This window comes from Panthera pardus, unplaced genomic scaffold (genome assembly GCF_024362965.1).
Source record: "Panthera pardus isolate Hobbes unplaced genomic scaffold, ASM2436296v1 HiC_scaffold_20, whole genome shotgun sequence".
Classification (NCBI taxonomy): Eukaryota; Metazoa; Chordata; class Mammalia; order Carnivora; family Felidae; genus Panthera; species Panthera pardus.
Window position 1 is genome coordinate 25,429,324 of NW_026526766.1, and position 24,056 is coordinate 25,453,379.

Consider the following 24,056-nt stretch of genomic DNA (forward strand, 5'->3'; position numbering starts at 1 on the left):
TGGGAGAATGATATCCACCTCTCAGAGTTATGATGGAAGTTCAGTGAACTAATGTACATCATCCGCTGGCACAAAGGAGACATGTGATGATGTTAGTTCATTTTTCCCTCCCTTTCTTTTCACCCATCCCTGCCCCCTTTTGCTACCACATTTTCACTGGCCTTCTCTATAGTTAGGATTTAACACTAGAATTAGAGGGTACTCTCTGTCTTTAGAATTAGAGACAACACTGCTGTTTTCCCCTGAGAGCTGTGACCCACTTTTCCTACACAATTTACACAAGTTGTGGTATAACCTCAGGGAGTATTAGGGTTTAGCATGTACGTTAAAAAATGTCTCCTATAGAAACAACAACTGTTGGTGAGGATGTGGAGAAAAAGGAACACTTCTGCACTGTTGGTGGGAATATAAACTGGTGCAGCCACTCTTAAAAACAGTATGGAGGTTCCTCAAAAAATAGAATTGGACTACCACACGATCCAGTAATTGCACTACTGGATATTTACCCAAAGAATATGAAAACACTAAATCAAAAAGATATATGCATCCCTATGTTTATTACAGCATTATTTGCAGTAGCCAAGATATGGAAGCAGCCCACATGTCCATTGAAGGATGATAGAGAAGACATGACATATATACATATATATATATATATATATATATATATATATGTACACACACACACATATGAATATGCACACACATACACACACATATGTATATGCACACACATACACACACACATACTGGAATATTACTCAGAAAGAAAAAGAATGAAATCTTGCCATTTGCAACAACATGGATGGATCCAGAGAGTATGATGCTAAGCAACATAAATCAGTCAGAGAAAGACAAATACCGTATGATTTCACTCATAGGTGGAATTTAAGAAACAAACAAATGAACAAAGGAAAAAAAAGAGACAAACCAAAAAACAGACTCTTAACTATAGAGAACAAACAGATGGTTACCAGAGGGAAAAGGGGGGGGGATGGGTGAAATAGGTGAAGGGGGTTAAGAGTACACTTACGACGAGCGCTGAGAAATGTGTAGAATTGTTGAATCACTATATTGTACACTGAAACTAATATAAAGCTGTATGTTAATTATACTGGAATTAAAAAAAGATCTCCTATAGATGTTTTGCCTTATGCAGTGATGGAAAGCCCATTTGTCTCTAGGCAATATGAAGGAGGCTTGGCTTCTGAACACACATAGGGATATCCTGGCAAGTACCATAGCTGACTTACTTGAATGAGGCAGGACATTCACATTCACTGTCCTTTGTGGTTATAGGATAGTGAGGTGGTAGAAAGTACAAAGGAATTTCAGGCCATACAGTCAGTCATGGCTTGGGATGCAGGAGTGGGGGTGCAATGATCTGATCGCCTTCCTGTTGTTTTTCTCCAGACTGGTCCTTTGTGCCTTAGACCTACAGCTTCTGCTTGGAGGGATTTGTGATGGAGACAGACGTGTGGATGCTTGGACAGGTCTGTAGGCATAGTCTAAAACGTGCATTCTTTTTAAAAATTTTTTTTAAATGTTTATATATTTATTTTGAGAGAGAGTGAGCAAGCAGGGGAGGTGCAGAGAGAGGGAGAGAGAATCCCAAGCCGGCTCTGCATTGTCAGTGCAGAGCCCAATGTGGGGTTCAAACCCACAAAACATTAGCTGACCTGAGCTGAAACCAAAAATTGGATGCTTAACCAAAGAAGCCACCCAGGTGCCCCTAAGCATGCATTCTTAATAGGGGTCATATCACTCCCAACAGCATGCAAAATGCTTCTTGGGGAACAAAAAATTTCCTTTCTGTGTATAAAGCCCAGGTATGCATACAATATATAAACTGCCATACTGTATATCTGTGATATTAAAATTTCATGAGGACTATTTAGAGGGAAAATGTCTAAAAACTCTCCTTAAGGGGGCGCCTGGGTGGCTTAGTCCGCTAAGCGGCAGATTGGTTTTTGGCTCAGGTCATGATCTCATCGTCGTGAGATTGAGCCCTGCATCGGCCTCTGTGCTGACAGCGTGGAGCCTGTTTGGGATTCTCTCTCTCTCTCTCTCTCTCTCTCTGCCCCTGCCCCTCTCCCCTCACATGCTCTTTCTCCCCCTTTCTCAATGAATAAATAAAATAAAATTAAAGAAACCTCTTCTTAAGGGGGAAATAATGAAAAAAAGTTTGAAAAACACTGGTCTAAGTTAGTGGTTCTCAACTTTGGTTGCACAGTAGAATTATCAGACAGGCTTTAAAAATCGCAATGCTTGGACTGCACCCCAGACCAATCAAAAAAGAATCATCTGGGTTCATCTAAAGCATTAGTATTTTTTAAACACTCCACATAATTCCAATGTGCAACCAAGTGTGACAACCCCTGCTGTGGATCCTTGATACTCAAAATGGACCAGCATGGTCCATGTCACCTGGGAGCTTGTTGGAAATGCAGACTCTCAGACCTCCAGGTGATTCTTGAGTTTATTGAAGTTTGAGAATCTCTCGGATAGATAAATATTTATCGCTAACAAAACCTCGGAGCACTTCAATGCAGCTGCATTCATGCAACGTCAGCATGTTTCCATCTGTTTCAGGACCTCATCGTTGGCCTTTGGAATGAGAGGCCTGGTATATCAGGAGTGGCCCACAGCTACATTTGTACTCTGACGCGTTGGGAAGCCCCCATGATCTGCGAAGAGAGCTATTCACAGCTCATTTCCAGGAAGGGGACCTATGTGAGCAAAGGGGTCAAGTCCAGTCAGCTGGAACTAAGTGAGGTAGGATCTCATTATTAAACCAGTGATGGGTAGTTCTTGGGCAAGAGGCTGATGTGTGGAAAGTCATGTTTGGGGCCAGATTAACTTGTCAAGTCTGTGGGACATAGAAGAGCAGAGAAAGTCTGGGAAGTTTGGTAAAACTGGGATTTTGTTCAGGTATCTCAGTGAAGTCTGCCATTCATGTCTTTGCTCATTCGTTCAGCAAATGTTTGTTGAGTAGTCACTATTTGGACTTGACCTGGCATTGTTGTTATGGGGAAAAAAGGAAGGATAAACACGGTAGACCTTGAAGGGAGAGCTTTGGAAGTAAGATCCAAAGGAAAAAAATACATGTTAAGAATCAGCCAGCCTTGACTAACTTAAAAAATACTGGCTTATTTACTGAAATCTACAGACACAAAAGTCTTTTTATTTTTTTTAAATTTTTTTTTTTCAACGTTTTTTATTTATTTTTGGGACAGAGAGAGACAGAGCATGAACGGGGGAGGGGCAGAGAGAGAGGGAGACACAGAATCTGAAACAGGCTCCAGGCTCCGAGCCATCAGCCCAGAGCCTGACGCGGGGCTCGAACTCACGGACCGCGAGATCTGACCTGGCTGAAGTCGGATGCTTAACCGACTGCGCCACCCAGGCGCCCCACAAAAGTCTTTTTAAAACCCAGGGATTACGGAATAGTTTTGCAGATGGATGGCTTGCAATGTAAGTAAAGACTTTAATATCATCTTTTTCATAATTTAAGCAAACAGACAAAATTTCTGGGGTATTTTCACTTCCTGATTTAGATGGACACAAGTTTGGATTAGGATCTCCCAATTTTTCTTTGCTTATCGCCACAAACTCTTCCTTGATGCATTGTGAAATGTTATTAGAGGGACGTAGTTTTGGTGGCTGTATCACTACTCAGGCTGACTCAGGTTGTAAGCTGATATATTACCGTGCCAAGCTGTCTGCTTCTTGGGGTTTCTGCATCTACTTGACTACTGCGGGGATAATTATTCTTAATTGTAGTTTCATAATTTAACCAATTTAAGGTTACCAGAATAAAGCCTTTGAAGCTATTATATGGCTAATGGTTTAGACATTTTCATATCTCTGTCTTTTGGGTGATAAATGTATAATGTGCTTAACTCTTCCACCAACATTAACTTCTCACATTTAAAATGTTGAATTAAACAATTTAGTGTCCCTGACAGTGTAATAGATTATGTTTAATAGGCAATGTCTAAAGCTGGACCTAATTCACCTCATTTTAGTTAATGTAATTTTCCCACAAGGGGTGTTCAGTGTAAATCTATCAGACACGTATGGATCTGTGTGACCTCGTAACAACCCCCCTGGAGGTTACACAGACTCACTCATCTCGCCATTTCAAGCTGGGTGGTAAGGGTGATGGGAAGTGGTGAGAATGAGGCAAGGGTATTTCACTCATTTCTTCCCTTAATCTTCGAAAACAAGGTATATTCAACATTCATAAAGAAACACACAATGGGCCTTAAATGCTGATACCGGGAACCATCTTTAATTATTCTTCAGTGCTGTGTATTTACAAGGTTTCGTAAAATGCTCCTTAAATTTTCTTCTCAGCACCATTGTGAGATTGGTCAGGTTTTTCCCCTCCTACTCATCTTTCAAACCACATACAGAACACCCAGAAAGAGTGGAGAAAAGAGGAGCATGGTCAGGCCTCTTCTTAGGTGGACATTCTCCTACCCTGGGCTTTCTATTATGAGTGTAGAGCAGTCACTCTGTGGTTAGATCCCTTAGGTTGGATACCAGCTCTGCCACTTACTAGATATTTGTTTCATTCATTCATTTGCTCATCCAATACACATTTGTTTGAGCACCACCTTCCAGGAGCCGTGAACTAGATGCATGCTAACTATTGACCTCATGTGGTCTACAATTGCCTCCAGTGGGTGTATTGATATACATGGATACAATGGATGCATCTCTTACCTGTCAAATAAGATAATAATACCAAACTCTTGGGATTGAGGTGAGGCATAAATGAGCTGGCAGTTACTCAATAAACAGTAACTGTTTGGGAGCCTTTAGCAGGAACTACTTAATACCATATGGATAGACAATGCTCCCAATGTAGGATTTGATGATATATTCTTCTTTGGGCTATGAGAAAGAATGGTGGTAAGTTTAAGGAATAAGAAGACAAACGTGTTTCCTGAGGCTTCGAATAAGGAAACTTTATTTTACAGAATAGAGTTTACAGAATAAACTTCCCAGAGCATCTTGGGAACACTGCCCACAAAAAAGCACTCAACAAACTTCTGCTGATGAAGAATTTCATTCCTTCAATGGTGAATACACTGGGGACCCAATAAGAAGCTTTGACTTTGTTTGCTCTGCAAGGGTTCAATGAACTAAAAGCAATATAGGATGCCTGTGCTTGCCATTTGGGCCATGTTTTTATTCAGAGTGGTAAGTTGGCAGGAAACAAGAATGCAAAGTATGTTGGGCTAATATCAGGAGATAAGGTTGGAAAGGTGGGCCTCAAATAACATGCTGAAGAGCCACTGAGGAGTAATAAACAAGGGGATGACATAATGAGATTTGTGTTTTAGAAGTAGCTCTTTAGGTGTAGTAGAAGGAGGCTTGGGGGCAGGCAGAGGTAGATTAACCAGAGTGGTGATAGGGGAAACATAGGACCCTGGTCAAGAACTCAGGTGAGCCATAATGGCCTAATATAGGAGCAGAGAGATTGGGGGGAGAGGGCAGATATTAGCGACATAAGGAATGGGGAACTAGGGGTTGGTGACTGATTTCATGTGGGGGTAAGTGAGAGGCTAAACTCTCTAGTGACTTCTAGGTCTCTCCTCTTAATGCATAGGTAGATAACAGATTGGATTCTATTAATTAAAAGATTGAGGTAGAGTAGGTTTTGAGAGAAAGATGATAAACTGAGATGTGCCTTTGGGACCTTGAGCAGGCTGTTGATGTGTGTGGCGGAGGGTTGAAACCGTTGAGATCAGGTGTGTCAAAAGAGAAGCAACAAAGGTCAAATTAAGAACCCCAGGGAATACATTTTAGCATTAAGAAGAGGAGGTGGGGGCAGAAGAGGACTTCATAAGAAGCTCTGTTCCTCCTTTGGCGTCCCCAATCTTGATGAATGGTACCCAGTCATTCAAGCCAGAGATCCAGATGCCATATTTGACTTCATTTTTTCCCAATCCCATAAAAACTAAACCTTGTGAAGTCAACCTTCGTAATTGTCCTATATCCATTTCTCTCTTCCATCCCACTGACAACTTCAGCTTATCTAAACATGAGTCTCTCTAAACGTGAGAACATTTAATTCTCATATAATTCCGTAGGTTGGGGGTAAAGGCTGTGATTCTGCATTTCTAACAAGCAGAATTTCCCCCAACAATATCTGATTAGGAAAGGTTTAAAGGAGTGGCTTAGAGGGGTCCTGGTACCCTGATGGTGCACATGATAAATGACTTGGATTTGTTTTTTTAGCAAGTGTTAACCACATTCCCCTTTAGTTGGTTTAGTGGCTCGGTGTTAGGGATGCTGAGTTACTTACTCAATTGGCCTTCTAGGCTTGCCAGCTGGACAGATGAATTTAATCTCTCCCTGGGGTGGTGAAATTGTCCTCAACTCAGCTTTGGGAGTGACTTGTTTTTACAAGTCCATTAAACCATTTTTCTTTTAATGTGCTGCACAAATGAAAGGGGTACCGATAGTTTCACAGAATAATTTCCTGAGATGGCATGTATTATAAATGTTTATGCTAAATGGAATTGTAATCTCAATGCACAGTTTTGAACTGGCTACTCGAAGAAATTCAATGGGGATTCTGTTTGGACAGCAAAACAACCTCTTGCATGAAATCAGCTGGGTTCCCATCTATGTATGCCCAGAAGTGGGATTACTGAGTCATATGGTGGTTCTATTTTTAATTATTTGAGGACTCTCCATTTTGTTTTCCATAATGGCTGTACCATTTACATTCCCACCAATAGCGCACAAGGCCTTTTCTTCACACCTTCACCAACTCTTGCCTGTTGTCTCTTTGATAATAGCCATTCTAACAGGTGTGAGGTGATATCTCACTGTGGTTTTGATTTGCAATTCTATGATGGTTAGTTGAGAGGTTTTTCATATATCTGTTAGCCGTTTGTATGTCTTTTTTTTTTTTTTTTTTTGAAAAATGTCTATGCATGTTCTTTACTCATTTTTAAAATTGGGTTGTTTCTTAGCTATTGAGTTTTCAAAGTTCCTTATATATTTTAGATATTCATCTCTTTTTTTTTTTTTTTTTTTTATTTATTTTTGGGACAGAGAGAGACAGAGCATGAACGGGGGAGGGGCAGAGAGAGAGGGAGACACAGAATCGGAAACAGGCTCCAGACTCCGAGCCATCAGCCCAGAGCCTGACGCGGGGCTCGAACTCACGGACCGCGAGATCGTGACCTGGCTGAAGTCGGACGCTTAACCGACTGCGCCATCCAGGCGCCCCTAGATATTCATCTCTTATCAGATACATGGTTTGCAAATTATTTCTCCCATTCTGTAGGTTGCCTTTTCGTTTTGTTGATCATTTCTTTTGCTGTGCCAAGCCTTTTAGTTTGATACTGTTCACTTGTTTATTTTTGCTTTTGTGTTGCCTGTGTTTTTGATGTCATACTGCCCCTAAATCGTTCAAGACCAATGCCAAGGGGTTTTCTCCCTATGTTTTCTTCCAGGAGTTTTATGGTTTCATGTCTTCATTAGGGTTTTGATATGCATTTCCTCATGACTAATGATGTTCAGCATCTTTTCATTGCATACTGGCTATGGGCTTGTCTTCTTTGAAAGTATGTTTAAATCTTTTGTCCATCAAAATAAATTGGACTGTGTGTCCTATTATTAATGAATTATAATACACATATTCATAAATATATACTCAATATAGATATAGTAAATATTCCCTCTGATTCTGACTTGCCTTTTATTTTCTTAAAGCATTTTTAATTAAGTTTTTATTTTAATTCCAGTATAGTTAACATATGGTGTTGTAGTATATGTATAATATAGTGCCTTTTTATTTTCTTAAAGGTGTCTTTTATAGAGCAAAACTTTTAAATTTTGATAAAGTACAATGTATCAATATTTCTTTTATAATTTGTGCTTTTTAAAGAAACCTTTGTCTACCCTAAATGTAAAGATTTTCTCCTATTTTTCATCTAGAACTTTTATAGTTTTACCTTTTAATTTAGATCTATGACCCGTACCAACTTAATTTTTGTGTATGCTTAAAGAAAAAGTTGAGACTTTTTTTCCTCTCTGAATGAGTATCTAGTTGTCCCAGGCTCCAGTATAGCTTCTTAAAGTGTTTTTTTAAGAAGCTTTTAAATGATGACCTTCAATTCTTGCAATTGCGAGGTCATACAATTACTAAATACGTGCAACCATTTACTTCCTGTGAACGAGAATGCATTGCATTTACTAGGTCTTTTTTTCATATTCAGTTTTCCTGGGCACACTTACTAACCCTTTGCAGTCAGGCAATTCTATCTAATTAAATATGAGTAGAAATACATGTGTTATTTTTGTCTGAGGCAGTGAGAAACCCCTGCATGACATTCCAACTTTCTCTCGCTCTGCATTGGCAATTAAGAAAGCCTTGTGTTGGAGGGCAGAGCCACAAGATTAAAGAGAAGTCGCCACTTGAAGAACCACTTTAAGTGTCACTCCAGGCCCACAGTGGCATTTGTGTGAGTGACAAGTACATTTTTATGTTTTAAGCCTCTAAGATTTCAGGATTAATGTTACTGCAGCATAGCTTACCCTATACTAACTGATATACATCATTCCCCCCACCTTTTTAGAAAAATAAATTTCATGAAGCAACTTCTCTAACAGCTTAACCAGCATTTATTGAAAAATTTCAGGCTAATGTAGTTTTGCCAAAAATAAGACAACTGAAGGAGTACCTCCATGATATGAGAGAATTTATAAGGACTAGTATAAAATGACTATTTGTCTGAAGGATGATTTTGGGAGAAAAACCTCACTGCATATTTGGCAATAGATCATTTGAATGTACAATAATATAATTGTAAACCTTGATTCATTAGGGGCACAATGCTATAGCTAAGGGATGGAAATATGTTGATGCTATGCCTAAATCTAATAGAGATACCAGGTAATATTAGATTAGATACCAGGTATATTTAGATATACCTATTAGATACCAGGTAATATCTCTATTAGATACCAGGTAATATTTCCTTTTCATAAATTACATTTGCTGCAATAGATGTTCATAGGAGATTCAGGCCTCAAGTATTTTCTGTATGTCTGAGGGCATAGCTGGAAGAAATCCTACAGAAGACTCCTATAGCTCCTAAAGTATACACTGTGAGCTCTTAATCTAGTATGTTGTAAAAGTCAAGTATAAAGTCTATCTTGATGCTCTGCCATTATCTCTAACATAAAACAGTGGAGTTAAGGAGAACCTCCTCTCACACACCCCCCCCCCCCAAAACCTTTCCCTTTTTCTGTTTTCTAAACAACAGGTTCATTCTGGTTTATTTCAAGACTGGCAGCGTGAATGGACAGAGTCCTGGATGGAAAGTTAAGAGTCATGGGCTCTGGGGCCAACAGTGAGTCCAGGGCAAATTGCTAACTCCTCTTTGGAACTTGGTTTCCTCATTTGTAAATCAAAGACTCTGTCTATATTAGTAATTCCCAATGGGGCTTACAAGGGGATACTCACATTATTTATGTTTCAAAAAGTCTAGCAAAAACATTACCTATTTTCTGATGAGGTTGCACAGGCTTAGTAAAACATTACATTTCTTGGCATTTTGGCTCTGAATTTTTGAACTCCACAGAGTAGCATTAGTTATCTCTTGCTGATCTAAAACTTAGTTTGAAAATTATGTATGTCTTTAATACCAAAAGTAGCTAACATTTATTGAGTGCTCACAGTGTGCTGAGTAGTGGTGTAAATATTAGGCCCAAGGGAAATCTTATTAAATTCCCCACAGCAGACACTAGTTTGGCCACATTCTCTGTCCTTTGGTTGCTAATTTCTACCTTTACTGTATTGAGGTCATCTGTCAGACCTGGCTTTCAAGTAGTTCCAAATAATGTAAGTGAAGTAGGGCACATATAAAAGTCACATTTCCTTTTTGTAAGAAGTCATTGTGAAGATGATAATGGAAATATTTTTTTTAATGTTTTTATTTATTTTTGAAGGAGAGAGAGAGAGAGACAGAGCATGAGCAGGGGAGGGGCAGAGAGAGAGGGAGACACAGAATCTGAAACAGGCTCCAGGCTCTGAGCTGTCAGCACAGAGCCTGACGCGGGGCTCGAACCCACAAACCGTGAGATCATGACCTGAGCCGAAGCCGGACGCTCAATCGACTGAGCCACCCAGGCACCCCAATAATGGAAATATTAAACCCATGAACTTTATACAGTGATCCTCTCTAAATATATATAGGAAATTGGCAAATTAAATCAGTTTTTTTTTCACTTGAAGTGACTTCGTTCACTATACAAATGAGGACCCTTCCTAGATGTTTAATAAAACAGGAAGAGATAGATGAAAATATACTTATTCCAGAAACCTGGAAACCTAGGTTTATCTTTGGTGCATAGCAAGGTGTTTGGTGGATAAGAGTGAAGGTAAGTGTGGGGAAGGAATAGTTAAAATGAAAATAAAATAAAATAAAATAAAATAAAATAAAATAAAATAAAACAAAATAAAACCCAGTCATCATAAAAGCAAGTCATAAAGGTCAGCCCAGATTGAAAGAGGAGAGAATTGGACTCTACCTCTCAATGGCAGAAGGAGTGAAAAATGTGTGGCCATCTTCAATTTACCATAGTGTTCACATCACAAACAGTGGAAACAACTAGCAAGAGAGCATTTATATGACTCCTGACAAATACATGTAAGAGCCCATGGTGCAGGCTATGGTCACGATGTGCTGAAGGTATGCAGAGTCAAGTAAGATATCACCAAAGGAGCTCTGGAAAGATTCCTTGTTCCCTGGGCTCTGTGTTAGAGCATCTGTGATTCTTTGTGTTTCCTGGTACTATCCTTAGTCTTTGAAAGGTTTGTAATTCATGGCACAGCAACTCCCAAGTGGATGGTGCTAAAATAATTATATAGCCTTCACAATTTTCCACCCTCCTTGCCCATTCTCCCAGAGAAGCACGTTGGAAAGTCACCAAATGAAACCAGTTACCGTTTTTACTTGTCAGTGTTAAGTGTTGCTTGGCTAGGGCAGCTGGGCAGTGGCTGTTTCCATGCCTATGTTACTGACACACTTCAGAGGCTGCTGACACTAGCATTAGCCAGAAACCACATGGGCTCATGTAGAATGCCATTGAATTGACCAACCAGGAGACAATGTCCATTAACTACAACAGGGTTTAGGGGGACATTCCCTTGTTCAAACAAGCCATTTCCCACCATCACCAGCTGGGCTACAGTTTCTACGGAGAAAAGCTTCAGAAAGGTATTTCCCAGAAGGTGGTGGCAGATAGACAGCTGACATTTGCTCACCAGCTTCCCTTCTCTCATGTTCATTTCTACTCTACCACCACACTCAGCCTCCTAAGGAATATATCCTCTCTTTCAAGGTCTGGTCTTTTTCTTCTGTATTCTTTTTTTTTTTTTAATTTTTAAATGTTTGTATTTATTTTTGAGACAGAGAGAGACAGAGCATGAGCAGGGGAGGGGGCAGAGAGAGAGGGAGACACAGAATCCCAAGCAAGCTCCAGGCTCTGAGCTGTCAGCACAGAGCCTGACACGGGGCTTGAACTCATGGACTGTGAGATCATGACCTGAGCTGAAGTCGGATGCTTAACGGACTGAGCCACCCAGGCGCCCCTTTCTTCTGTATTCTTAAGGTTAGCTGATATAGATCAACATCTTTTTTTTTTAATTTTTAAAAAATATTTATTTTGAGAGAGAGAGAGAGAAAGCATGAGCAGGGGATGAGCTGAGAGAGAGGGAGACACAGAATCAAAAGGAGGCTCCAGGCCCTGAGCTGTCAGCACAGAGCCTGACGCGGGGTTTCAACTCACGAACTATGAGATCATGACCTGAGCGAAAGTCGGACGCTTAACTGACTGAGCCACCCAGGCGCCCCTAGATCAACATCTTCTAAACAAACCTTATTAAAGAGCATAAAGCAAGAAGAAATCACCCTAGGAAATATGAATCATACAACCAACCCCAAGTTCAAAGGTATAGTCAGTTTACTAAGCCTCCAGACCAGCCTATCACCATCTGAATACCACCAAGTAGCCTGGAACATGGAGGTAAAGAATCACCCAGCCATACCCTGCCCTAATTACTGACCCACAAAATCATATGGTGTCATAATGGTTGCCACTTAACCTACTGAGTTTTGAGATAGTTCATTACATAGCAGTAAATAACCAGAACAACTGTTTAATCAACTGTAAGTTCCTAGACATTATTGGATTTTCTTTTCTTTTCTTTTCATTTTAACTGTTCTTTCCCCACAGTTACTAAGATAACTATAGTTTAGCTCCAGAAGGCTGGATTCAAGCTCCAACCTGCTGTTTTGTTCCTTCTTTAACTTGTTTTTCTGATTCTCAGAAAATGTGCTTATGTACCACCTTATTTGGTTCTCTGGACAAATGTAATAGAGACACATGAATGTTAACAATACTTCCCCTTTGATTTGACTTTAACTCCCATGTTGTGTGTTGCCCTCTCATCCATTGCTGCGTTAATCGCCAGGGGCAGGGCTGTTGAGTAGCTAGATATAGCAGGCCCAAGCTACTCGATACAGCTTTGAATTATTCTGTGACTCACTAAAGAGACATCTTCCCTGGTTCCCAGGATGTTGTAGGTACACAGGGTTTAGCTTGGTCATTGGAAGTGGGGGGTCTGGATTCAGATTACCTTTCTACTTGATTCTAGCTATATGACTTTTGAGCCTTAATTTCTCCTCTGTAAATGATGATGGTAATAATACATATTTCATAGGGTTGTTGTGAGTATTGAGTAGTTAGGTACAGTAGAGGGTACTTGAGAACAATTCTTGCCACAAACTCTTAGAGAATGTTAGTTGCAATGATGATGAGTACAGAATGCCTTGACTATGGCTGTAACTAAAGTATATGGTATAATAATGGCTTTTTGGACATGATCTTAGAGAAGGCCAGAGCTTTTATTCCTCCAGAGAGTAGCCATTTCTCCTTGCTTTTCAAATGTAGACAGTGGGGAAGGGGCAGTTTCAAATAGTATATAGCAAACTCTCTGCCGTGTGAGGGGGATGGGAAGCTGGAGGGTAAGGAGAGGGAAGAAGGAAGTTGACATTTAGAGTACCTGCTTTGTGCTGAGTCTTATGATCTATATTCTATGTCTTATATATAAAATTTATACACACACACACACACACTGAGGCACAGAAAGTTTGAGGAACTTGCACAAGTCATGTAACCAGTAATGATGGGGCCAGGATTCTAACCCAGGAATGTCTGACTGAAAATTCTGTGTTTTTCCTCCCCACCATATGGGACAGCAGGGTTCTCCAGTGCAGTGTGGAGAGGAAGAGGGCCCTGATGTCTACCCTTATCTAGCTGGGAAAATTTTCAAACTCTCAGAATAAAGATGATTATGAGAGACAAAACAAAACCCAGAACAAAACACCAAAAGTCTCCTCCAAACACACACACAAAACAACTCTATTTACATTCTAGTCTATCTTATGCTGTGCTGTGTTATAAGAGACTAGAATGTGAGTAGATTTTTTTGTCAAGTCCACAAGTCCACTCCACATTTGGAGTGTAGCTACATTTTTAAAAAGATGGATTCTGGAATGTCTCTTTGGTTAAAATTCACCATTTCTTTGACTAAAAATGATGTTGACAGAGTCGAACTTCAACCTGGTGGGGATGAGCCAGGAGTACTATTTTTCTAAGTGAAGGTATTTTTTGTTTGGGAGAGTCTTTTCGTGTTTTGTTCTGCTTTGTTTTGTCTTGTTTCCTTAACTATAAAGGGCGGAAAGGCGTACATAATGCCTCACACTCTCCTTGAGACAATTCCATAAGATTCCAGAGAGAGTTTGCCTCTCTATCTCTCTCTCCCCCAGATTTTGCAGCTCTCCTTGGAGGTTTTACCACTCAGATGTTGTGATCCTTTTTTCTCCCGATTTTACCCAACAAGATCCAAAGCTATTTATTTTTCCAGAAAATAAATGTGTGTCCAGAAGCGCCTGACCTTTTGTTCAGACTTTGGATATTTTGACAACCTTTGCTGCCAGCTGGTTTTAGCACAGAGATTTGGTGCATTTTCTCCCCTATATTGCTAGAAAATGTGACAAGAACAGCCTAGTGTCATCCTAGAGAGCTTATTCACCAGGACCCTGTATCAGAAGAGACCTGGGGCAGGGACATGATACTTGACAATATTAAGCCTCCAGAAAAATCTGTCTCTTCCTCTGTTCACCTGGTTCATATTCTGCTTCTGGTCATTGGAAGCCTGCCTCTTCTTTAGATACCTTCTTCTCTGCCTTCCTCTGTCAGCAGCAGACAGCAGAGGGTGGGATACTGCTTACCCATTAGTGAAAAACCTAAACATTCTCCTCTGGACCTTCATTAACAGATGAATGTACTCCTGGAGTAGGGTAAAGAGGATGGGATTTATAATTAGAGAATCTAAGTTTGAATCTTGCCTTTTTACAGATTGAATTCCTTGACAGTTTCAATAAACCAGGATTTTTGTATGAAGTGAAATATACTTTTGTTAGCACGTTATCTTAGTTGGAACAACCTTCTGGTCTACCTGGCAAATTCCTTTCCATTTGCCAGTGGCCCAGAGCCACTCTCCCTGCCTTTGTGACTCTATCCTGGACTCTGTACAAAACCCTATTTTCTGACCTGCTTACTGCCTATTCATTGACACTAGTAATATCCATCCTAACAGAAGTGATATTCCCCCCTAGCCACATGGCAAGCCTTGCCCTGTGCCTTCAGCAAAACAGCCATGTTAGGTAAAAACTCCCTAAGCCTAACTGTTGAACAAGAAACAGGGATTAGAAATAGGCTAGGGTTGTTACTTAAAAATCAAATCTCAAATTCTAAGCAGTTACCAGGGATATGTGTGCTGGATAGTATGTGGATTTTTGGCAAGCAGCGTTAAGCACTCACTCTGCAGCAGATGCCTCTTATGTCCCGCATCACATCCTCTTGGCCTATCTTTGATTTCATCCATAGTTCTGGATGAGTTCGAAAATGCCCCACTTCAAGAACATTCCCAGGGCTTTCTCTGATATCCTGGCAGCCTCCTCAGCCAGCATGAAAATGCATCCTGGAAGTGAGGCTGATATTCTCCAACACAACCCACAATCAAACTGGGGAGGAGGCCAGGAAGTAAATGCCCCAGCCCTCCATTGCTCAGGTAGGCGATTCTCGGGGCATTTGCTAGGTGAATCAGGTCCTGGCAGAATCAGTGCCCTGTTGCTCCCAGTTATGACTTTGCTGACACACTCTTACCTTGGCTTTTCTTCCTTCCTGGCTCTCTACTCTCTCTCCCATTCCTGCTTCCTAGGATCACCTCCTTTGGTAGGTGGAATAATGGTCCCCATGTACCTCCATGGCCCAATCCCAGATACCTGTGAATATGTTACTAGAACCTGTGAATATGGCAGAGGAATTTTGCAGATGTGGTTTTAAGTTAAGGATTCTGGGTTATCCAGATGGTCCAAGGTAATCACAAGGGTCCTTATAAGAGGAAGCATGTCCTTATAGGAGGGAAGCAGGACAATGAAAGCAGAGAGAGGAGTGATGTGGCCATGAGCCAAGGAATGCAGGAAGCCTCTAGAACTTGGAAAAGGGAGAGGATGGATTCTTTCCTAGATTGTCCAGAAGGAATGCAGCACTACCGACACTTTGATTTCAGCCCCATGCATTAGTCTCCTAGGGCTGCTGGAACAAAATAGTATAATTTAGGTGACTTAAAACAACATACATTTATTGCCTCCCTGTTCTGGAGGCTGCAAATACAAAATTAAAGTGTATGACTCATTTCAGACTTCTGACCTTTAGAACTGTAAGATAAATTTGTGTCATAAGCCCCTGAATTTGTGGTAATTTGTTACAGCAGCAATACAAAACTAATGCACTTTCTAAACTACCTGCACCTGAACCCTTATCTCTGACTGACTGCTTTCAAGTATCCCTGTATATGAGGGTTGGGAGCCTGGAAACCACATTTCCTACAATCCCATGCCACCGACATTCTGGAAGCCACTTAAGTTCTCCCTCTGAGGTATATTTGCATGGATTTGCAAATTTTCAAAAATTTCCATTTTTGAAAAATGGAAGACAGATAAAAAGCCTCGTTCTTCTCCTCTGGCAGGGATGGCTTCCCCAGATGTGAGGTTGTGCAGCAGCCTGTGGGATCCCCTGGCATTCACCTGTCTCAGGGATTTGGTAGAGCCAATAATTAGCAGCAGTTACTTTAGCATCCTGAACACTGGATGGTAGTAGTTATTTGACCCTGTGGTGGTTCTCTTGATTTTCTTTTTCTTTTGTCTTCTTTTTTTTAATTCTTTTGAACATTTGACTTTATTTTCTTAACATTTCCAATCAAGTTTTTTTTTACTTATTGAATTATATGAACTTTTTAAAAATAAACTTAAGGAAATCAGCTTTTTATTAGTCATAAATATTGCAAATATTTTCTCTTTTTTTTTTGCAGAAAGAACATTTGACAAGAGATATCCTCTTAACAACATTTTGAGTATATAATACCTTATCCTTAACAGTAGGCACTATGTTTTACAGCGGACTTCTGGAACGTACTTATCTCATATACTCATCTGTGTACCCATTGAAAAACAGCTCCCAACTCCCCCCCCTTTCCCCCATCTCTTGGTAACCACCATACTGTTGTCCACATCTGTATGTTTGACAATTTTAGATGCCTCATATAAGAAGAGTCATGCAGTATTTGTTCTTTTATGACTGACTTACTTCATTTAGTGTAATGTTTTTCAGGTCAATCTGTGTTGGTGAAAATGGTAGGATTTCCTTCTTTTTCAAGGCTAAAGAATATTTCATTATATATATATATATATATATATATATATATATATATATATATAATTGGGATATATAATTAGATTTAATATATATCATATATATATATATATATGTGTGTATATATATATATATATATATATATGCCCACACATATACACCACATTTTCCTTATCCATTTATCTGTTGGTGGACATTTGGATAGTTTCCATACTTTGGCTATTGTCAATCATGCCACCATAAACATGGGAGTGCAGATAGATCCTGATTTCGATTCTTTTGCATGTATACCCACAAGAAGATTTGCTGGGTCATGTGGTATTTCTCTTTTTAATTTTTTGAGGAAATTCTATCTTTTCCATGATGGCTGCATCATTTCACATTCCCACCAACTGCACAAGGGTTCTGATTTCTCCACAGCCTCTCCAGCAATGTTTGTCTTTTGTTGTTTTGATAACAACCATCCTAACAGGTGTGAGGTGATATCTAATTGTGGTTCTGACTCGCATTTCCCTGATGACTATTGAAGTTGAGCATCTTTTCATATACCTGTTGGCCAGTTGTATGTCTTCTCTGGCGAAATGTCTGTTCAAGTCCTTTACCTATTTTAAAATCAGGTTGCTTTTTTGCTATTAAGTTTTAGACGTTCCCAATATATTTTGGATATTAATCTCTTATCAGATTATGGTTTGCAAATATTTTCTCCCATTTCTATCGGTTTCTCCCTTTCACTCTCGATTGTTTCCTTGCTGTACAGAAGAAGTTTTTGGTTTGGAGTTGTCCACTTGTTTATTTTTGCTTTTGTTGTCCCTGCTTTTGGGGTCATCCTCAAGAAATCATTGCTGAGACCAATGTCAAGAGGCTTTTCTCCTATGTTTTCTTCTAGTAGTTTTAAGATTTCAGATCTTACATTTTAGTCTTTAATCATTTTGAGTTAACTTTGGTATATTGCGGTAAGATAATAGTCCAATTTCATTTTTTCATATGAGGATATCCAGTTTTCCCAGCGCCATTTTTTGAAGACACTATCTTTTTTCCATTGTGTGTTCTTGGAAGTCTTGTTGAAGATAATTTTCCTGTATAGGAATGGGTTTATTTCTGGGCTATTGTGTTGCACTGGCGTATGTCTATTTTTATGCCAGTATCATACTGTTTTGGTTACTGTAGCTTTGTAACATATTTTGAAATCAGGAAGTGTTCTCCAGCTTTGCTCTTCTTGCTCAAAATTGCTTCTGATAGTTGGGATCTTTTGTGGTTCCAAATGATTTTTAGAGTGTTTTTTTCTATTTCCATAAAAAATGTCTGGGATTTTGATAGGAGTGGATCATTTTGGGTAGCATGGCCTTATTTTTTTTAAGATTTTATTTTATTTTGAGAGAGAGAGAGAGCATGTGTGTGAGCAGAGGAGGGGCAGAGGGAGATGGAGGCAGAGAATCTCAAGCTGAGCCGAAATCAAGAGTCAGACACTCAACCAGCTGACCCACCCATGAGCTGTGGGTAGTATGGCCATTTTAACAATATCAATCATTCCAATCCATGAATGGATAAATTCCCATTTATCTGTGGCTGCTTTAATTTCTTTTGTCAGTGTTTTATAGTTTTCTTTTTGGTACTATTGTAAATGTGATTGTTTTCTTAATTTTCTTTTCAGTTAGTTTGTTGTTAGTGTTTAGAAATGCAACTAATTTTTGTATGTTGATTGTCAATCCTGCAACTTAACTGAATTTGTTTATTATTTCTAACAGTGGTTTTGTTTTGTTTTGTTTTGTTTTGGAGTGGGTAGAATCTTCAGGGTTTTCTATGAAAAAGTTCATGTCACCAGCAGACAGAGATGATTGTATTTTTTTTCCCATTTGGATTTTTAAAAAAAGTTTATTAATTTACTTTTGAGAGAGAGAGAGAGAGAGAGAGAAGGAGTAAGGGAGAGGCAGAGAGAGACAGAGAGAGAGAATCCCAAGCAGGCTCTGCAGTGTCAACACAGAGCCTGATGCAGGCTCTATTCAAACTCACAAACCATGAGATCATGACCTGAACTGAAACCAAGAGTTGGATGCTTAACTGACTGAGCCACTCAGGCACCCCTATTTGGATGTTTCTTATTTCTTTCCTTTGACTATTATTGCTCTGGCTAGGACTTCCAGTACTATGTTGAACAGGGTGGCTAGAGTGGGCATCCTTGCTTTGTTCCAGATCTTTTTAGATCTTAGAGAAAAAGCTGTAAGTTTTTCACCATTGAGCATGATGTTATTTTGGGCTTGTATATATGGCTTTTGTTGTGTTGAGGTAAGTTCCTTTTATACCTTATTTGTTGAGTGTTCTTATCATGAAAGGGTACTGAATTTTGTCAGATGCTCTTTTTTTTGCATTTTTTTTGCAATGATACAATTTTGTCTTCTGTTAATGTGGTATATCATATTTACTGATTTAGTGGTATGTTGAACCAGTTTTGTATCCCAGGATAAATCCCACTTGGTCATGGTGTATGATCCTTTCCATGTGCCATTTATTTTGTTTGTTAATATTTTGTTGAGGATTTTTGCCTCTGTGTTCCTCAGAGATATTGGCCTGTAGTTTTCTTTTCTTGTGGTGTCTTTGTGTGACTTTGGTGTCAGGGTGATGCTGGACTCACAAAATGAGTTTGGAAGTGTTCCTTCTTATTTTTTGGAAAAGTTTAGGAAGGATTAGTATTAATCCTTAATTGTATAGTAGAATTCGCCTGTGAAGACTTTTGATTTTAGGTTTTTCTTTGTTGGGAGGTTTTTGATTACTTTTTCAATCTCCATATTTGTTATGGGCATGTTCAGTCTTTCTTTTTCTTCTTCTTCTTTTTTAAAATTTTTTATTGTTTATTTTTGAGAGAGAGAGAGAGACAGAGCACGAGCAAGCGGGCGGTGGGGGAGGAGCAAAGAGAGAGGGAGGGACACAGAATCCAAAGCAGGCTCCAGGTTCCACGCTGTCAGCACAGAGCCCCACGCGGGGCTCGAACCCACAAACCATGATATCATGACCTGAGCTGAAGTCGGATGCCTAACTGAGCCACCCAGGCGCCCCAAAGCTTTCTCTTTCTTCTTGATTCAGTCTTGGTAGGTTGTATGTTTCTAGGAATGCATCCATTTCTTCTAAGTTGTCTGTGTATGATTGTTTGTAATAGGATCTTATGATCTTTTTTATTTCTGTGGTATCAGTTGTATCTCCTCTTTCCATTTGGATTTGACTTATTTGAATCTTCTTTTTTTCCTTAGTTTAGCTAAGGGTTTGTTGATTTTGTTTACATTTTTGAAACATCAACTCTTAGTATTATCTAGTTTTTCTCTTGTTTTTCTGTTCTCTGTTTCATTTATTTCTGCTCTAATCTTTATTACTCTTTCTTCTGCAAACTTGAGGCTTTTTTTCCGCTAGTTCCTTGAGGTATAAAATTAGGTTGTTTATTTGAGATCTTTCTTGTTTTTTAATGAAGGCATTTATCACTATAAACTTCCCTTTTAGTACCGCTTTTGCTGTGTCTCATAAGTTTTGCTGTGTTGTGTTGTGTTTTTTTTTCTTTCTTTCTTTTTTTTTTTTTTTGCCTTGAGTAGTTTTAAATTTCTCTTTTGATTTCTCCTTTGGCCCAATGGTTTTTTGAAAGTGTGTTATTGAACTTCCATTTACTTGAGGTTTCCCAACTTTCTTTTGTTATTGTCCCCTCCTCTCCCCTTGCCCTCCTTTTATTCTGCTTCTAAGCTGTCCCTGGTGATCTAGCCAGGCCAGTTCCCCCACTATTTTGCATGAGGCAAGACAGAAGTGGGCTTCTGTGGCAGAGCTCTGGAATGCTGGGGAAGTTGCAGGTCTACCTTGTTCTCTCCCCCAACGGAGAAATCAGAGAAATCGTAGCAGAGGGTATCCTCCTTGGGGCTGCACTGTGTGGGCTTGGGGGAGGGGCAATGTAGACAAAGTTGTTAGAGACCTAAAAGAGTGAGATCTCTGATTCTAGCGACCAAGAGGCTTCTGTTTCTGAAGATCCAATATGTCCTTCCTTTATCTCAGGCTGCCATGAGTTCAGTTGTATTTGTCAGGGAGGGTAGGGGCTGTGCAGGCGTGATTCAACTCTGGCAGCTGGGCTTTTGCTCAAGGTGATGTTGTCTCTGTTTCATTGCCCTCTCAGTCTATGTATGGTTGGCTGGGAGATCTTAAGACCTGAGAAAGGAAAGCAACATGGGGACACGGCATTGGTTTTGAAACTTTTGTTTTTAGTAACAGGACACTTAAGAAAAATAGAGCATGTGAGGGGTGCGTGGGTGGCTTAGTTGGTTGAGGGTCTGACTTTATTTATTTATTTATTTATTTATTTTCACATCCAAGTTAGTTAGCATATAGTGCAATAATGATTTCAGGAATAGAATCCAGTGAGTCATCTCCTACATATAACACCCAGTGCTCATCCCAAGTATTCTCCTTAATGCCCCTTGCTCATTTAGCCCATCCCCCCGCCAACCCCTGCAGCAACCCTCGGTTTGTCCTCCGTATTTAAGAGTCTCTTATGTTTCATCCCCCTCCCTGTTTTTATATTATTTTTGCTTCCCTTCCCTTGTGTTAACCTGTTTCGTATCTTAAATTCCACATATGAGTGAAGTCATATGATATTTGTCTTTCTCTGACTGACTAATTTCACTTAGCATAATATACTCTAGTTCCACCCACGTTGCTGCAAATGGCAAGATTTCACTCTTTTTGATTGCCAAGTAATATTCTGTTGTATATATATACCACATCTTCTTTATCCATTCATTCATCGATGGATGGGCTCTTTCCATACTTTGGCTATTGTTGATAGTGCTGCTGTAAACATTGGGTTGCACGTGCCTCTTTGAAACAACACACCTATATCCTTTGGATAAATACCTAGTAGTGCAATTGGTGGGTCATGAGGTAATTCTATTTTTAATTTTTTGAGGAACCTCCATAGTGTTTTCCAGAGTGGCTGCACCAGTTTGCATTCCCACCAGCAGTGCAGAAATGTTCCTCTTTCTCTGCATCTTCGCCAACATCTGTTGTTGCCTAAGTTATTAGCGTTAGCCATTCTGACAGGTGTGAAGTGGTATCTCATTGTGGTTTTGATTTGTATTTGAGGGTCTGACTCTTGATTTTGGCTTAGGTCATGATCCCAGGGTTGTGGAAACCATGCTGAGAGTGGAGCCTGCTTAAGATTCTCTTTCTCCCTCTGCCCCTCTGCTGCTCGTATGCATTTGTGCTCTCTCTCTCTCTTTCTGAAAAGAAAATAATAATAATAAAAAAGAACAAAATAGAGAATGTGAAATACCAACATAGAAAACAGATAAAGGTAAAACTGCTTTGGTTGTAATCAGGGAATGTGTGTGCTCAGTATGCACTGCTGTGCAGAAAACAGATTTGGTACAAACGCCAGATACCATTTCCTTACTTTGAGGGCTTGGGCAAATGTCTTTACCTCTCTGAGCCTCAGTTTACACTTTTATAATGGGCATAATCCATAGCTCCTGTTTCTGGAAGATCATGAGTGTTGAGCATAGCACATGTAAAGCTCTTAGCGTGACCCTTGAAACATATTAGGAGCTTTAAAAATGGTAACTCTTATTTATCATTTATTATTAATTTTTATAATTTATTTTTTCATACGTTAATATTATATTATCTCTCATTGAATTTTATTATTTATTTACTATCATATATTATTATCAGATGATAGGGCAGCTTAGCCCCTAGGCAGTCAGGAATAAGTAAGGTTTGGTAAAAGGAGGACAACAGAATCTCAGGGATTCTATCAGTTGACTATGCCCCCAGCAGTGCCGCGTAACAAATCGTCTCAAGACCCAGTGGCTAAGGCAGCAATCGGTTATTGTCCATGGACCTGCATTCAGCTAACCCTGGTTGAACTCTGCTTCTAGGGTCTCTTTGGCACCAGCAGGTTGACTCTCCTGGGACCAGTGGGCTAGCCTGGGCATATTCTTGTGATGGCAGTAACAGAGGCACAGGAGGGCAAGCCCAATCACCCAAGAAACATTTGATCTTGTCATGTACTAATTTTTTATTTGTCCAAACAAGGCACATGCCTGACCCAAACTTGGTGATCAGGGAAATAGACTCCCCTTCTTCCGTAGGAAGAATTTCAAAGACACGTGGCAAAGAGTATGTGTACAGGGTGGGGTGAATGATCAGGCCGTTAATGCACTTTCTCTCGGGGAGCATCTGGGTTTAAGGTGTCAGTAGGAGAGGAGAGGGGGATCTCATGAAGACCTGAGGAGTAAACAGAGATGTTGGAAGGGACCAGAATACTGCAGAGTTAGGGAAGCATTTGGAGAAGGGATATTCAAGAAGTGTCGGGTGCTTCAGAGAAGACCCACAAGGTAAGGTCAGAGAAGAGGGAGGAAATTGTTAATGTCAAAGGGAAATTGTTTATGACCTTGAGAGACTATCGAAACACACAGGCCAATTAATCCTTTAATAGCCAGGCTGTGCTGGCTGACCTGCTCCTATCCAGAATGAATAGGAAAGGTTTATTGTTTTCTTCATCAAAGGGGACAAAGAAAACTGGCAAATTATAATATTGACTATTCAGGATTTTTGTGTGCATTTTTAACGCATCTATAGTAAGACCTTGGATTGTGAACAACTTGTTTTGTGAGTGTTCTGTGAAACGAGCAAACATTTCTAAATATATTTTAACTTGATAAACAAGTGATGTCTTGCAATAAGAGTAGTAATAGGAGTAGTATATGAGGCCGGATGTCACATGATCACAGCTGGGCCAATGGTCTTGAAATTCACTTTGACTGATATACAAGTGCTTTGGATTACAAGCGTGTTTCCAGAATGAATTATGTTCCCAAACCAAGGTTTTACTGTATATGTTTTTCTGTGTAAACTGGTGCATTGAGCAACAATAAGCAGTTGGGCAAGGAGTAAAGTAGTATTTACTTCTTCAGCATGGGTGGTTTCCTAGCACATGCATATATGTATCTATATATATCCATATGTGTATTCTTTTACTTTTTTAAATGTTTATTTACTTTTGAAAGAGAGAGAGAGAGAGAGGCAGAGAGAGAGGGAGACACAAAATCTGAGGGAGGCTCCAGGCTCTAGCTGTCAGTGCAGGGCCCAATGTGAGGCGTGAACTCACAGACCATGAGATCATGACCTGAGCTGAAGTTAGACGCTGAACTGACTGAGCCACCCAGGCGCCCCTAGCACGTGCCCATATAGAAAGTGAAACTCGGTTCTGAAATCCA

At 39.8% G+C, this 24,056-nt stretch overlaps 1 long non-coding RNA gene across 1 annotated transcript in view; it reads left to right on the forward strand.

The window, feature by feature from the left end:
• The first annotated feature begins 1,401 nt into the window (after window positions 1-1,401).
• The window catches only part of LOC109251708 (uncharacterized), a 62,712-nt gene continuing 40,057 nt past the window's right edge, over window positions 1,402-24,056 (forward strand). Inside the window, exons 1-2 of the long non-coding RNA XR_002073656.2 lie at window positions 1,402-1,493; window positions 2,593-2,775. This is a non-coding gene — a long non-coding RNA (uncharacterized LOC109251708). The remainder of the gene's footprint in view (window positions 1,494-2,592; window positions 2,776-24,056) is intronic.